We start from the raw sequence: 17,606 nt of genomic DNA, 5'->3' as shown, positions 1-17,606 counted from the left end.
ACACGACTCAGGGAACACCACAGGCAATAAAACCTGACCAGTGTCACTGTGTCACTCCAAAATTCCTCCCACAGGCAGCTCCTGACACCAAAATTTGGATATTGGGAGAGAAATGAGAGAGGAAGGGAAATATCAACTTCCTGCAAGCTCTGCATGTCCTGAGAGCAACAGAGTCCACATGGAACCATTCCTGAAGAAAACATTTCCAGGACAACAGGGTAGACACTTCACATACATTTGGGGCTTGGAACACAAACCCTGTGAGGAATGGCTGAGGGAGCTGGGGGTGTTTATCCTGGAGAAAAGGAGACTCAGGGGTGTCCTCATCACTCTCACAACTCCCTGAGAGGTGCCTGTGCTCAGGTGGGGTTGGGCTCTTTCTCCAGGCAGCACTGACAGAAGGAGAGGACACAGCCTCAGGCTGTGCCAAGGGAAATACAGGTTGGATATCAGGAAAAAGTTTTTCACAGAAAGAGGGATAAAGTACAGGAATGGCCTGCACGGGGAGGTGGTGGAGTCACCATCCCTGGATGTGTTTAAACAAAGACTGGATGTGGCACTGGTGCCAGGGTTTAGTTGAGGTGTCAGGGCTGGGTTGGACTCGATGATCTTGGAGGTCTCTTCCAACCCAGACATTCTGTGATTCTGTGATTCTGTAAATTCTGTGATAAAAAACTCATCATGGAATGGTTTGGGTTGGAAGGGACCCCAAAGCCCATCCAGTTCCAATCCCATGGGGACACCTTCTCCTATCCCAGGTGGCTCCAAGCCCCAATGTCCAGCCTGGCCTTGGACACTTCCAGGGATCCAGGGGCAGCCACAGCTTCTCTCTGGGAATTCCATTCCAGGGCCTCCCCAGAAAGGAACTTGGGCAAAGTTTGAATATCCCAGGTGTTATCAAGCCATTTCTGTGTGAACTCTCCTTAAAGACTGATAATAAATACTAAATACAGAAGTCAATCCCATTATTGGGACAGCTTAGAGGCAGGGGAATGACAAAGTTTTGAAATCAAAACTACCCCAGCAGGTCACTGAAGCTTTTGACCCTGACATCGCCTCTGCCTCCAAGCAAAAAGGATTTTTCCAAATGGGAAAGAGAAGCAACACAACTGATGGGGAAGTGACTCCAACCTTCCTTTCCAAAGGAATTTGATGTGCTTTAGAACAACCAATCTACAGAAAAAGCTCTTTGGTGGCTGAATTTATTTGACCCTTCTGCAGCAACGTGCAAGGACTGAGCAGGTCACCAACACCAACATTTCCATATCCTAAATAATCCCTCTAGGTCAGGAGTGTTTCCTGCAAGAATTCCCACAGATTCAAAGATGGGAGAGTAAAAGCTCCAGCCCTGAATTCCCCACAGAGTGGGAAATCCTGGGAAACTGGAAGTTTGCAGCCTCAACATTTCCAGAGCTGACTCAGCTCCTCGAACGAACCCTGAGCACTCAGAGCTTCTTGAATAAATCCTACCCCAGCATATGGACTTGGGGAGCACAAAGCAACTGAAGACAGAGTTTTTTTCAACTTTCCTGATGGTATTTAGAAAGAGGCAGCTCTAGCGAAAATCCAGGGATTTCAGCTGGCAGTTTAAAGAGTGAACTCACAACGTGGCGGTTTAATCGGGGAAGGAAAGAGGCGCGAGTTCAAGGGAAAGAGAATTATTCACTTCCCCTGTTAATGTCAGATCCTGCAATTTCCAGCGGGATCTGTGTCTGAACAGAATTATTGAAGGAGCCAGCCAAGCATGAGCTGCTGAGGCAGGGACGAGGAAATGCAGGCTCCAATTAAGAGAGGGGTGTTATTCTTGCTCCATCAAGTCACCCTGCACTAATCAATGTTATTGACTGGGATGAACTCCACAGTGAGGAATAAAACAATCTGTCTGATCTGCTGGGCCAGATGATGATGGATTTGGGGAGAACACAACCCTGGCACCGAGAGGAAAATGTGCTTTTACATCTCCTTGGCTCTCAGCCTGCCATTAATAATGGTGGGTGCTCTGCAGGTAGGTGCAGGCTACAGGCAGGAAGGAATTTGGTTTGTATTTAAATGTTTTAGCCAAAAAAGATGCTGAGGTGTAAATTTTACTCGTGGTGATGTTTTGGACATCCCAACTACACAGCAGTGCAGCTTTAATGCCATTGCTCCTCCCACCTTCACTGCTCTCACCACTGGAGCTTCGTTATGGAAAATCCTGGAGCAAATCCCCACCTGGAGAGTGAAGGATTCCTTTCCCTGTGAATTGGAGATCTCCATGGGAACTCTCTCTATTTTATCAAGGTCTGAAATGTTTTAATGACATGGACCTGCCATGATTCCTCCGCTGCAGCCAATTCCCCGTGCTGGGAATATCTCCATGAAATACACCAGGAATGTTCCTTCATCCTGATTCATTCTACCAAGAGCATCTCCTGAAGGGAGGAGAAGGATTGTTCATCCAAATAAATTCATGCCAAAACTGGCAGCTCTGGAGAAAAGAGGGACTGGAGAATCCCAGAAAGGTTTGGGTGGGAAGGGACCTTAAAGGTCGCCCAGTTCCAACCCCTGTGTGGGCAGGGACACCTCCCATGGGCCAGGCTGCAGAGGAATCCCCTGACCTGTGGGACAGAATCCAGAGGAATCCATGGAGTGCTCCAGGGCTGGAGCCCCTCAGTTCCCAGGAATCCAGGCTGGGAGAGCTGGGGGTGCTCACCTGGAGAGGAGAAGGCTCCAGGGAGAGCTTCCAGCACATTCCAGGGCCTGAAGGGGCTCCAGGAGAGCTGCAGAGGGACTGGGGACAAGGGACAGAGGGACAGGACACAGGGAATGGCTCCCACTGCCAGAGGGCAGGGCTGGATGGGATCTTGGGCAGGAATTCCTGCCTGCAATGGAATTCCCCAAGAACTCCTGGATCCCTGGAATGTCCAAGGCCAGGCTGGACACTGGGGCTGGAGCAGCCTGGGACAGTGGGAGGTGTCCCTGCCATGGCAGGGGTGGCCCTGGGTGATCCTCAAGGTCCACACCCACCCAAACCATCCTGGAATTCTGACATTTTCTGCAAACACAGCAGATAACCCACGTAAACATTTAAATCTGAACACGCCGAGCAGAACGGAAAACCAAAGCTCTGCTAATGTTTGCTCTGACTTTCAGCGCCTGCAGAGATTCCAGTTTCTCTGCTCATCTCCTTTTTCATGCTGAAGCCTGACATTTCAGGCTCCATTTCAGACACATCGAGCTCTGTCACTAATGGCCCTGTCTCTGTCACCACTTGCAGTGACATTCAGGTGGGCACACTTCATTGCCAGCACGGCAGGAGGGTGTCATTAACTCCGTGACAAATTTCACTTCATCTCCAAGTTTTCCTTATTTTTCTTTTCTCCCTCATAATTTATTTCCAGGCAGATTCAACCAGCAAACTTTGCTCCTGAGAGGAAACAGGGAACTGGATGATCTCTGAAGTCCATTCCCACTCAAACAATTTTGGGATTCTGTTCTCTCGCTCTTTCGACGTGCTAAGGAGGAATCACAAATTTCTCTTTGTATTTATCTCTTCTTTGAAAGCCCTGAGCACATCAGAGAAGAGGCAGCTCAGCCCCTTGAAAGATTTGCTGCGCAGGTTTTAAAATTCATTGTAAGTAATGAAGTAATTACTTTTTCTTTTTAACAACATCCTGAGAAAAGCTTTCTCTGTGTCTCACACGAGAGCTAAAAAAGGGTGAGGTTTTTTTTTGCTGTCACTTCAGAAGCCATCAGACGTTACCTCATTGTTTCAGAGTTTTATCTGTCTAAATGTGTTTTATCCTCAGTCCTGCCACCTTTTCCATCCTACCGGTGACTAAAACTTTGCAGGCACAGAGGTGTTTGCCTGATACGTAAATCCCTTTCCAAAAGATGAAAGAAATATTCATTTGGCATTAATGGAAACGTCAACAATCCCAAAATCATGAGGAGCACAGGGGAACTTCCCACCCCTGTGTTAGCACAGGACAGGCTCATTGATCCCTCTGCAATTCACAATTCACCTCAACAGGTGCCAGGCATGGAATGAAGAATTCCTGGGCCCCTCTCCATGATCAGAGCACCTTTCCTAGGGAGCCACTCCAAGTTAACCAATCCAGAACAGAGGAATAAAGAGGAATAAAGGACGAGGCTTTGAAGCAACAATGGAGCAATCAACACATCCTGCAAATCCCAGCAGCTCCTCCACTCTGGGGGAGCAGCACAGGCTGAGAGCAGGGAAGGAACCAGCTCCCATGGCATGGTGCTTCCCAAAAGTTCTGGATTGTGTGGGAATCCGCACCACAGTTATTGCCTGCACATCATCTCCAAGGCGTGGAAATTCAAATTTCATTCAGCGTGGAAGGGAGGAAGGCAAAAGATGCCCGAAGAGAGCAAAGCAGGTGATCATAAAACAGCTCAGCAGAGAGAAGGGACAGATTTGTGAACAGGAGTTTTATAATGGAAATCTCCTGCGTTTTCTTATTTCTGTATTTTAGACTCCCCAAATATCAGAATGATCTGGGTTGGGAGTTCCAACCCCTGCCATAGCAGGGACACCTCCCACTGTCCCAGGCTGCTCCAGCCCCAGTGTCCAGCCTGGCCTTGGACATTCCAGGGATGCAGGGGCAGCCACAGCTGCTCTGGCAATTCCATTCCAGGCAGGAATTCCTGCCCAAGATCCCATCCAGCCCTGCCCTCTGGCAGTGGGAGCCATTCCCTGTGTCCTGTCCCTCTGTCCCTTGTCCCCAGTCCCTCTGCAGCTCTCCTGGAGCCCCTGCAGGCCCTGGAATGTGCTGGAAGCTCTCCCTGGAGCCTTCTCCTCTCCAGGTGAGCACCCCCAGCTCTCCCAGCCCGGCTCCATGGACAGGACACAAACATCAGCTCCTGTTTCTCCTGCACTGATTCTCCCTGCACTGGCACTCACAGCTTTCAGTTATTTTCACATGGAATCAAACACAATTTATCATCTCTCAAATTCTTTTGCGTGTCTCGAATCCTTAAACCTCATTCCTTGCAGAGAATCCCGGAATGGTTTGGGTTGGAAGGGACCTTCAAACCCACCCAGTGCCACCCCTGCCATGGGCAGGGACATCTCCCACCGTCCCAGGGTGCCCAGAGCTCCATCCAGCCTGGCCTTGGACACTTCCAGTGGCGTTCTGGGGATTATTTCAGGCACATTTTTCTGTCTGTTCTTCCGTAATGATGATTTTTGTTCCCTCTGCCCTCTCCTCCCCCAAACTGGCAGTGAGTGACCCCCGGCTCTGACCCGGCACGTGGGGCTCCCATTCCCTCTCCTGGAATAGGAATGAGGGAACTGAGATGCACCAGATAAAAAAAAATCCACCTTATCAAGATAGACAGGAATAAGCTGCAGCCAACACTTGATTACATCCTTGCTTGAGGGGAGAAGCAATTTAGCAGAGGTTTCTGACAGAGGAAAGATTGCATTTCTTGTTTGCTTCTCTTAATCACCCGCTCCTCTTTTAATCATGGCAAGTGGGAATTTATACATCAGACCATCAGGAATATGGGGCTGATGGTTAAAAACACACAGGCACCCACGTTTTCCCAAAATCAGCGTAGATGAGAGCGATGGTGGAACTCCAGAAGACCCCAAATCGATGGGAATTAGGTGGGAATGACTTGTGAAGCACTGGCTGCTGTCAGAGCTGGGTGAGGAACCTGCAGGGGCAGGAAGGGAGCTCGGGGATGATTGAGTGACCCCAGGAGCTGCTCCCAGCCTCAGTGCCTTGAACAGGGCAGAGCACCCTAAAGCCACAGCACTCCCTGCTGACACCTCTCCAGTCACTCTGGAAATACCTGAGGCTCACCCTGAAGGTTGTAGAGCTCGTCCCGTTTCTGTGTTTCCATCAATGATAAATAATTCCCAAATTCCCAGGCACTCTCCTAAAAGCAGAGTTTGGGGTGATGGTGCCCAGCGTGGGGTGCAGGGCAGCTCCCAACCTAAAATCTTTCAGTGAAACGCTAAAAATGTTGGGCAGAAATTAAGGGATGAATCAAATCGAGTGGCTGAACCTCCAAAAATTCCTCACAGGTATAAAAATGGGAAAGAAGGAGCAGGAAGGGATTGGGATAAGATGCTCCAGGGCTGGAGCCCCTCTGCTCTGGAGACAGGGGGAGTTCACCTGGAGAAGGCTCCAGGGAGAGCTTCCAGCACATTCCAGGGCCTGAAGGGGCTACAGGAGAGCTGCAGAGGGACTGGGGACAAGGGACAGAGGGACAGGACACAGGGAATGGCTCCCACTGCCAGAGGGCAGGGCTGGATGGGATCTTGGGCAGGAATTCCTGCCTGGAATGGAATTGCCAGAGCAGCTGTGGCTGCCCCTGGATCCCTGCAATGTCCAAGGCCAGGCTGGACACTGGGGCTGGAGCAGCCTGGGGCAGTGGGAGGTGTCCCTGCCATGGCAGGGGTGGCACTGGATGTCCTTTGAGGTCCCTTCCCACCCAAACCACTCTGGGATTCTGAGCTGGAGTTGGTGTTGAGGTTTGCAGATCAAACTCTGCTTCAAACCTGAAGGAAAAGTGATTTTCCTTCAAAAGCAGGAGAGGCATTTCTGGATTCCAGCCACAGGACTGATGTGGCCTCTCTGACCCTGATCAGGTTTCTGCATTTCAGTTCCCCAAAAAGGGAATTGAGATTGTGGCTCCAACTTTCCCCTGGCAAAGCTGTTTCGAGAGATGTCAGAAAAAAGGCCCCAACGTTTCATTCACTGCTTTAAATTCATGCCTTGACTTCACCTTTCCACTGATCACAGAATAATGCCCCAAACTGACCAACAATTCCAAAATTCCTGCCTGAAACACGACCAAGATGTGCCCCGTGGCACATCCCAGGACTCTGTTCCTGATTTGGATGCAGCCCCCAGCCCTGCCATATTGCTGTGCTGATGTTCCCCTCCCCTACCCCTTGTCTGAGATCCAACACCATATGCATTTAAATAAGTTGCTCTTTAATGTTTCAAAACCTGATTTATTAGTTGCTCACACTCCATCTGCCTTGAAAAACGGCGCCGTGCCTCGGCTTTCACAGCCTGCACAAAAGGTTGGGGTTCAATTTGAGGCTCCTTTATCATTTGATCACCGTGTCAGCCACATATGTAAAGTCTCCTTCCAGCTACAGAAATTGTTTAAAATGCATATTTCTCCTCTTTTTCTTGCTGTGGGTTTTTTTATTATTATTATTATTTTCCTCCTCTCCCCCAGGCCACGCGACTGAGCAGCAGGCACTTTGATTAATGGATTTGTCAACTTGCATATTTAGGTTTTTGTTGGTTTGCCTAAAACTCCCCGTGTACAGATCTGAGCTCTTCCAAGGCTCTGGCTGCAGCAGAATTCCTTATCCCGAGCTGGAAAACGAGCTGGAGCTAATGAGGTGTGATTACTCACACCCTGCATCCACTTCTACACCGTTCTCTGCTCCCAGCTCCCTTCCTTTATCTCATCTCCTGTAGCAGCAAATGGCTCCTACCTGAATTTTTTATATCCCTGACATGTTTTCTATTCAGTTTTAATGTCAGAAAGGAAAAAAAGAAAAAAAAACCCATCGTGAAGTAACAAAAAGCAAGTGGAATAAAGTAAGATATTTCCTGACACAGTGTCATTTGCTGGTTTATTTTCTTACAAGCTGTTTAAGTCTAAAAGCCCCCTATTTATTATTATTTTTTAAAATATTTAGAAGCTCCAGGACATTTCAGACAAAGGAATTGGCTGGAATTACAGAAGGAAAAAATGATTTGGGTGGGAAGGGACCTTAAAGATTGTCCAGTTTCAATGGGCAGGGACATCTTCCACCGTCCCAGGGTGCTCCAGCCTGGCCTTGGACATTGCAGGGATGCAGTGGCAGCCACAGCTTTCCTGGGAATTCCATTCCAGGCAGGAATTCCTGCCCAAGATCCCATCCAGCCCTGCCCTCTGGCAGTGGGAGCCATTCCCCGTGTCCTGTCCCTCTGTCCCTTGTCCCAAGTGACAAATACAATGTTGTATGGCCTTTTAGAAGAAGCAGACACTGAATTATAGACTAATTAAGGTTGGGAAAGATCTCTGTGATCACTGAGTCCAACCAAGAACTCCAAAAGAGTTCAGTTTTGACCATGATGGTAAAAAAGAGGATTTTGAGGCTGGCACTCAGCTGGGATCCAGCAGCCCCCAGGAAAGCTGTCATGGGCTTGTTTTCCACGTATTAATGAAGGAGTCAGTTTTAATGAAGATAAATTCACCCATCTTTCGACAAGTCTTGAGAACGTTACAAACCTGGCAGGTAAAACAAGGCAAAATAAATCCTCCCTGGTTGATTCCACACCTCCATAAATTCACACCAACAAAGGAACCTCCTGACTCCCCATCTGCAGAGGATCCTCATCCCAGCCTCCGCAGCTGGGAACAAATTCATTTTCCAGCCATATGCACAATGATCCCTGCTAATCACCCAGCCCTTCCCCCTGGGAATGGCAGGGGATTGTCCACGGCAGTGCACAAAATGCACAGAGCACGAGTGGCACCTGTCAGGCAGCATCCTTCAACCTGCTCATCCGTAATCTCCCCCAGATGCCTTTCCCCACCTCCTCGTCCTCCTGGCTTTGTTTGGCCTGGAATTCAATCAAAGATGAATTAAGACTCGAGGAAACAACCCCCGCCGTGGTGCCTGGTAATGCGTGAGCTCCGTGTTAATTTTGTTACAGCTTTTATTTCTTGCGTTTTCATGCAGAATTGTTCCCCCCGAGACTGTGGCTGATATTGGCACCAAACCCCAGGGGCTGCAGCCCAACTCAAATGCCAATAAAGAGGAGGGGACAGAGCCCTCAGAGACTGCAGGAAAACAGCCACAACTTTAATCACAACTCTTTCAAACGCAGCCAGGGATTTGGAAACGCTGTTATTGTAGGATATGACTCTAATTCAGTGTTAATCAAAGCCACTGGAGGCACAGGAATAACCTGGTGATTTAATAAAACATCATTTCACAGCAGCCACTGTGTCAGGATCAGGATGTTTCCAATATCACAAATTCCAGGGAGAAGGCTGACCAGCTTGTTCCATATGTTTCTGTACATTTCTATCACCAGGAAATTTGACATTTCCCCCTAAATAACAACCAAGAACTCGGTTCTATAGAAAAATCTGAATTGATTTCTTTATTTTTGTTTCCTTTTTAATTGCTGCTCCTCCTGCAGAGGTATCAGGGATCAGAAAATCGGAGCAGGTTGTGCAGAGAAGCTGCCCCATCCCCAGGAGTGTCCAGAGCCAGGTTGGATCACCCTGGGATAGTGGAAGGTGTCCCTGCCCGTGGCAGGGGTGGCACTGGATCATCTTGAAGATCCTTTTTCAACCCAAACCATTCCATCACTTTATGAAAAGCTCAGGAAGTACATGTGGAAAAAATATTTCAATTATTACAAATATCCTTATTTTTAATTTCACTTAAAAGCTTCAATGGTAAAGAGCTAAAAACACCAAACTTGAACATTTCAGCTTCACCAAAAGAAATGATTCATTTGTGCTTTCTGCTGATTCAGCAGCTTCCAACTACAGGAACTGAGCAGTTGGGAAAGTCTGAAAATCTGAAATCTTGATCTCAGAATTTCAAAATTAAAGGAAATCTCTGCTCTCATGTCCAGCTGCAGGAAGCAGGAGCACCCACTGGTACAGGGCAAACAGAAATGGCAAAAGCAAAAAGCCAACTTGACATCCAGCAGATGTTTGAGAAGAACGGAGAGGAAGGACTCAACCCAAAGTTATTCCCACACCTTGGAGCACATTCCAGGCTGCCCAAGCTGAGTGGTGGCTGCAGCCTGAAAATGCAGCGTTCCCTGTTTAAAAACAGATGGAAATCATTCCTCACTGGAGCAGAGGGGAGGTCAGAGATCCTCCTGTGCTCTGCTCCTCACCCTTCATGGACTCGCTCAGGAACCTCGGCTCACCGAGGAAAATCGGAAGGAGAAGACGCCGAATCTGAGGGAGGGAGGATTCCAAGAGCTCTTCCCTCCCAAGGGCCACTCACAGCTGGGAACAGCAGGGAAATGTGACACAGGAAAAGGGATGGGGTGTTTGGAGCAAGACTTGGGAGTGGAAGGTCCCACAGCACAGCAGAAGCTGCACAGGAGCTGCAGGAGCTGCACCTCCTCCAGAATTTTGAGGTTTGTATCAAATTACCCTGCAAGGTGCCCATGGGCATTGAGGAATCAGAGAATCATTGACAATCCCAATATCCTGAGCTGGAAGGGATTCAGGGCTCCAGGGGCAGCCACAGCTGCTCTGGCAATTCCATTCCAGGCAGGAATTCCTGCCCAAGATCCCATCCAGCCCTGCCCTCTGGCAGTGGGAGCCATTCCCTGTGTCCTGTCCCTCTGTCCCTTGTCCCCAGTCCCTCTGCAGCTCTCCTGGAGCCCCTCCAGGCCCTGGAATGTGCTGGAAGCTCTCCCTGGAGCCTTCTCCTCTCCAGGTGAGCACCCCCAGCTCTCCAAGCCTGAATTCCTGGGAGCTGAGGGACTCCAGCCCTGGAGCAGCTCCATGGATTCCTCTGGACCTCTCATCCAAGTGAGAGTAAAAATCTTTCTCCATTTGCAAGAAAATATCCAGGTGAAACGTTAGGAGGAATCAAAGTAAAGCTGTGAACAAGATGGTGCCAGAGAATGAATTTAGGCTGATAGAAAATTGGTGTCCAGCACTAAAATAAAGCCACGCTCTGCAAAGGAGCCACAACTGGTGCTGAATTCTTTGTCTGTCAGGGTGGGATTTCAGCTGGAATTTTGGTTGTAAAATTGGCTAAATTTGGATAAAGACTCCCAGGATTCTGCTGGCAGGGAGCTGAGAGCTCTCCCCACTCCCAGAACACTGCAGGACACGTCCCCCATGGAGTCACCACGGATGGAGGTGGAAAAATCTCCCTGGGAATGAAGGACAAACCCTCCAAGGCACTGGAGGAGCTGCCTGGGTTTGCTCCACTGAACTCAGAGACTGCAGGAAAGAACAGGGCAGGGAGGTGGCTGAAATCCCAGAAATCCATTGTCCAAACATCCATTGTCCCTAAAATAATGGGCTCCAGGAGCAACCCTGCCTCGGGTGCTGCTTTTGACACACTTAGCACACCTCAAGCCACAGCTCTGAGCAACCCAGTGCTATTTTTACCTCTCTTTTTACCACATAACATCCTTCCCTAATGACAATTTTACACATATCCCTGTTCAAGAGACTTGTGCTTCGTATTTTATTTTATTTTATTTTTTTTTGGCAATAGATCACATGTCCCAGTGCTCCACACTTCCACACAGGCTCCTTTCCCAACCATCTGCTTGTTGAACTAATTCAAACTATTATCAGTTTTACCTCCAAGAAAAGAGATGCTCCAAGCTTCAAGGAGAGCTCCAATTGCACCAAGGGAGGGGAAAAAGCAGCACAAAAAAACCCCCGTCCAACAATGAGAGAAATGTCAAGAAATAGAAATGTCAAATCCCTTAGGGTGGGGAAAAAAAAAATAAATTCCAACTGCAGCTCATCTCCAAGCACTGTATTTTGTAATGAAATTGCCACTCCATAGTCTTTCCTCAGGGAAAAGCTGTTCCAACTAATCAGAGCATTGGGTTCTTTTTAAAGTTCAAAACAAATGCAGGGTTGTCGATGCAGAATTCATGCCCCGGCTCTCAGGAGCTGCCTTTAACTCTTTGCAAGCAAAAAATACCTCTGAGTCTCGTCACCAAAAGCTGCAAAGTGTCTCAGTGTGGAAAAATTCAGAATATCTCAGGGTTCTCATGGATTCCCGGACTGGTTTGGGTTGGAAAGGACCTTAAAGATCATCTCGTTCCACCCTCCTGGTGGAGCATCCACGTGGATCCATAAAACCTGTCTCTGTTTTCCATGTAAACCTTGGAGAGAAGGGGCTTTAGCAAAAACAGGAACATCCTTTTCAGACAGAAACCTCAAAGCTGTGTGTTAAATATTAAATAAAGTCTGTACAGAACTGTGATTGTGAAGCTCTTGGAGTTCAGCTCCTTCATCCACGATCTCCTTGTGTCATGCAAGGGATCTTTCCTCCTTCCTTGCCCTCTGCCTGGCAAACTCAGCCAGATTCCAAGAGATTTTTAATTCCAGGAGCTTTCTCAGTGTCCCTGTAACAGCCAGAAATGGAAAAATGCACCAGACAGAGATGGAAAAAACAGACAAGTTCTTTTTGTTGGGTAAATGAAATGCATCATTGAAATGAAATCGTCCAACGCATCTCCTCCTCCCTGCAGATAAATCCGAAAGTGTTGCATCTCTTCTGACTGGTTTTTCTCAAGGAATTGCTTTTTATTAGCAAAATCAGATTTAAGAGTGAGTAGAATTCTTTTGGAGTAATCCCTCATGAGTTTTTACCACCTCAAGGTCTCAATCCTCATCTTTAGAACTATTTAGACGCTGGAAATTTTTTTTTTTGCCTGCGACGGGATACATTTAATTATTGATGAAGCCTTCAACTTCCTTAATTGAAAGCCAGCAGGACGGTTTAACTTCATTTCTGGGATGACACCAAACACGCTCGTGGTGGTGACACTGAAGAAATGAAACAGCTACAGCTGAAGGTGCTTCCAGATGTGGGGGCAGAGCACAGGAATCCACGAAATTCCTCTCCAAAACCATCCCAAAGCAAATGTGGAGCAAATAAAATCCTCCTGCCTTCAAGGAGAGCAAGAGCCTCTGCACCCAAACCCAAAAAGGCAGCTCCTTTTTGACCTCCACTCCTCACTGCATTTAAATAAATCTGTTTACGGCTGTTTGGAGACCTGAAAACCAAAGCCTCAGCCTGCCATTAATATTTTAATTGCAGGCATGAATATTCATGATCAGTTTGCTTCTTTAGAGGACAAGATCCGATAATTAAATAATTCTAATATGTAAATGTGCTCCTGTCATGACACCTTGCCTTCATCTACATTACAAAACTGAGGCAAATTCAGCTCTTTCATTATTTATGTAATTTTGGTTCTACTGGCTGATTTTTTTTTTCTTCTGGACTAACTCAGGCTCTTGACACAGAAGGCAAATCTCAGTTACTGGATCAGTCATTATGGACTATTTCAAAGTCATCTGCCTCCCCTGACTTCAGCATTGGGGGAGGAATTTTTATTTTGATGTGATCCAGCTTCTGTTTCTGATCTAATTCCAACTGTCAACACCTGATATTTTTCACAAACCCAGGAGAAGGCAGCAACCACAAAGTCTTTTAGGGTTTCAACCTTTCTTAGAGTTCAGTACCAACACAAAGTACCAGGGTCAGGCTGGAAAGGGTTTGGAACAACCTGGGGCAGTGCAAAGTGTCCCTGCCCATGGCAGGGGCTGGGATGAGCTTTGAGGTCCCTTCCAACCCAAATTATTTTGGGATTCTGTGAAAAATGTTTGGTTTCTGTGTGAAACAGAATGGCAGCTGTTTTCTAAAACAAATCCATTTCTTCCCTTTGCAGCTGTAACCAACAACAGCAAACTCTGGATGATTCCAGCAACTTTTCCTTGTAGCTGCTTTGAAATCCCCCCTTTCCATGCAAACTAAAACCTAAAGGATTTCAAATAAGGACAAAAAGCTTGAAAGGGCTGCCAGGGCCATTAATTGCCCCCTCAGCTCCTCCACACAACCTCCAACTTCTCCCCTTCCCACCCACCTCAAGCCCAAACCCAGTTCTTGCCTTCACTCTTCAGACCTCACTTCTCTACTTGCTAGAAACATTTTTTTTCCCATTTTCAGGTTAAAATTCCTTTTGGCCACTTCATTCCTGTCTGTGGCAACTCCATATTTCAACCTGGAGCTCTTTCTCAGCCCTCAGATGTGCCTGATACCTTTTGTAGGCAATGGGATCAAATTCCAGCATGAAATAGTCCTTTTTTTCCCCAATATAAACAGCCAGAAATTGCATCCAGCATTTCACAGGATTTGTACAGAGACATTTAAACTGTCCAGTCTCTGCTGGGCAGCTTGGAGTCATTCTGAAACCAAATGTTCTCCTCATCCCCCACCATTTCCAGTGGATTAGCTCCAAGTTCAGCTCAGTTCCCTGCTGCATTCAGTACTGGATTCAATCCCTTTTCCTTGGATTCCCAAGATCCCCCAGCTCCCGGAGGTTATTCCATCCTCACCATCACTGTGGCCATCACTGCAGGGATTGACAGTCACTCAAACATCTCCTAAAACAAACCTAATGAGACAGCAGAGTCCTGAAGGGCAGTGAAAGGTGACAAAATGCCAATTAAACACCGACATCATTTGAGAACAGTATTTGGCACAATTTAGCACAACTTGTGCTCATTTTGCATGACGTGGCCTCTTGGAATCGGAGACTGAAGGAGAAAGCAAAGGAAGGAGGATTCAGCACCTCAGACTGGAGTGTGCAGCTCCTGAGGGAAGGAACCATTCCCAAAAACACACTGCCGCTACCAAAACCTCAACAACAGCTAAAAAATCAGTTTTAAAATCCAGCAAGTTTGGAAGAACAAATCCTGCAGTAAGAGCAGGGCTGTGGAAAGAGCTCCTGCTCCATCTCAGCTCCAAACTGGACACGGAGAAGAGCAGATCCTGCCAAGCTCACCTGGATGGGACCTTCCTGCTTGGAATATTTTCCACCTAAAGTCACTTCACCACCCACATGCACCAGTTTGAGGTGGCTGCCCCACATCTGGAGCACTTCAGCTTTGGACTGGTGTCACTGGAGTTTTTGGAGGTGACAATTTGACAACGTTGATGTCCTTCCAGGTGAACCAGATGGGTTCATTCATTCCCTCTGCTTGGCTTTATCTGGTCCCATTTCCACGGAGAGGGGGAAAAAAAGGAACTTGGATAAGTGATTAATCTCTCTAATTACCTTAGAAATTAATGAGCCATGTGCTGGAACAGAGCAGTCCTTGCTGGAAGTCAGTCCCAGACAATCCCAAGAGTTGATGAAATCATCTGAACTGGGAAAGGAATCCCAAGGAGCTGAGGCAGTCAAACCACAGAGGCTTCTCCAGAAGTGCTCTGGGAGTTTCCCAGTCTCCTCCACCACAGAATCATGGAATGTTCTGGGCTGGAAGTGACCCACAAGGAGTTCTGAGCTCCATGGAAAGAGGCCAAGAGCTGCCACGTGTTTGTATTGTCTTCATAAAATCAGAGAAAATCTCGAGTTGGAAGGGACCCACAAGGATCAAGTGAAACTCCTGGCCCCAAAGGCCCATCCCAACAATCCCACCCCGTGCCTGAGCATTGTCCAAACACTCCTGGAGTTTCTGGGAGCTCTGTCAGCCTTGGGAATGTCACCATTCCCTATTCCAGTGCCCAGCCAACGCCTTGCTGATGTCTATGATCATTGCCACCACCCTCAGGTGGTTCCTGGGGAGCTTCACCAGCTCTGGTTTGGTTCTCAGGACAGACCCACCCTGAAGCCTCTCAAAACAAGCATCAGCCTGCACAGGGTTTACTCAAAATGAATATTTTGATACATCCCTGCTTTCTCTGAGGGTGAAGAATATCCTTGACATTCCCAGCTCATCCACAAGCCTTGGAGAGAGCGATGAAAATCATCCTTGGAGTGACACAGGGTTTTAGCAAAGCAGGGTATGGGATGCCTGCACTCCTCAAATCAGCTGAAACACCAGGAAAACAAAAATATTTTCCGTATCTCAGTGTGTTTAATTCCAGATTTCCTTCAGGTGATGAAATTGTTGCTGATTTAAGTCTCCAGTTCTGGGCTGAGGCACTCGTTCAAGAGCCACTTGGAAATCCAAGTCTTTCATTTCCAAAATGCAGCTTCAAAGAAAAAAAATTTTAAAAAAGCAGTGGAGAGAAGCACCAAAGATCATTTCCACCTGCTTCAGGATTTTCCCACTGAATGAAGAAAATGAATGCAAGGATTGAAATCCCAAGCCAAAGATGAGAAGGAGCAGCAACGAAGATTTCATCAATGAAATGAGGTGAGAACCAGAGAAAAGGAGCCAGAGGAATCAGAGAATTATTGAGGTTGGAAAAAAAAACCCTTTAAAAGCATCCAGCCAAACTATTTCTATATAAATACTACAATAAGCAGGGAATATTGAGAAGCTTGTGAATTCTTTACATGAAATTTTAATTTAAAAACATCCCATCTAAAAACAGGTAAAAAGCACCGCATAAATCTTGGACTAAATCAACCAAATGAAAAAAAACACAAAGTAACCAAAGAAAAACCTGAAATAACACGGCTGATACTGCATTTATAGCCAGAGGTCTGTTCAAAACAGCAGAACCCCAGAAAATTCACCGAGGAAAAGCAGCGAGAGGTGCAGGTGTGGGGTGGGCAGAGACGTCTCCAGCTCTGAATCCACCTGCATCTCCCACTGCCAGCTGGGGGAAAACTCACCCATCCTCGGCCTGCTCCCCTCGTGTGTCCCAGGCAATCACAGTCCGGTCATATTGAACCCTTCCTCCAAATACACACACGTATATAGAGATATTTATATATATATTTATGCACACAGCAGTTCCTTTTTATTTTTTTTTTTTTTCCTGATTAAATGCAGCACTCAATGGTGGATAACAAGATGTTGATTAATTTACTGATTTGATTCCAACACGTCCTGGCTGCGTCAATGCCCTCCCTGCAGATCTCCAGAATAACCTTCCCTCCTTGGAGCCGCTGGCATCATCTCCTTTTCAGGTATGCAGATAGGACAATTATCCAGACATCCATCAGGAGGGGTTGCAAGAGCAGGGAACTCATTTTCAGCCCCTTTGCTGTGCACACCAGCTGAATACACAAAGCTGATCCAAGGGGATGAACCCAGGGAGGTTATTCCAGCCCTCACTGCCGGCTCCAAGAGCAAGGAAGAATCCAAGATATCCGCAAAGATTTGACCACAGTGGGCCGTGGTGTGAAAATCCAGCTGTGCATGGACAGAAATGTGCCAGGAAATCATGGAATAGGGAATATCCTGAGCTGGAAGGATTGTTGAGTTCAGCTCCTGGTCCTGCACAGGACAATCTCGAATTTGGAAATAATCACAGAATCCCAGAATAGTTTGGGTTGGAAGGGACCTTAAATCCCATCCAGTCTCAACCCCTGCCCACTCCCTTCCACTGTCCCAGGGTGCTCCAACCTGGCCTTCAAAACCAAAATAATAAATCACATTCTTTATCAGAAACACAAGGAGGCTGAAGGAACCTGTAGGAAGCCAAACATTATTTTGCTTTCAGAGTTTGTAGGATCAAAAACCTACCTAGAAAAAAGATGTCCAACTTTTCCAAGTGGGAAAAAAAAGAGAATTAAGGATGTAAGACCTCATAATCTTTGCTGTACTTTTAATTTGGATTTGCAAGTCTTGTGAATAAAGATACAGGAGATAAAGCACCAAACCCTGCAGGTCAGCCAAGCCACCCTAAGCCACGGGCTGTGGTCCATGAAATTCCAATGGGCCTCATAAACCAACTTCCCTCATTTGCAGCTCCTCAAGAATAAAGAGAGGCCATAAATAAATTGGCCACTTCCTCACCACCTCTTTTTTGCAGCTCTGGAGCTGTCACAGGACTGTGAAATGATTGAAGACCATCAGTTCAGGAAAAAAAAAATTAAAAATTGAGAAGTCCTTCTAGCAATAAAAATGAAAATGATGATTGACCCAAAAGCTATTTTTTT

General features: G+C 47.0%; 1 protein-coding gene across 2 annotated transcripts in view; it reads right to left on the bottom strand.

The window, feature by feature from the left end:
- EXOC4 (exocyst complex component 4) overlaps nt 1-17,606 on the bottom strand; it is a 314,358-nt gene that overhangs the window by 160,033 nt on the left and 136,719 nt on the right. The window lies entirely within an intron of this gene.

Source organism: Prinia subflava, chromosome 4, assembly GCF_021018805.1.
Source record: "Prinia subflava isolate CZ2003 ecotype Zambia chromosome 4, Cam_Psub_1.2, whole genome shotgun sequence".
Classification (NCBI taxonomy): domain Eukaryota; kingdom Metazoa; phylum Chordata; class Aves; order Passeriformes; family Cisticolidae; genus Prinia; species Prinia subflava.
Note: the sequence above shows the minus strand (reverse complement) of the source record. Positions and strands in the feature narration are given on the sequence as shown.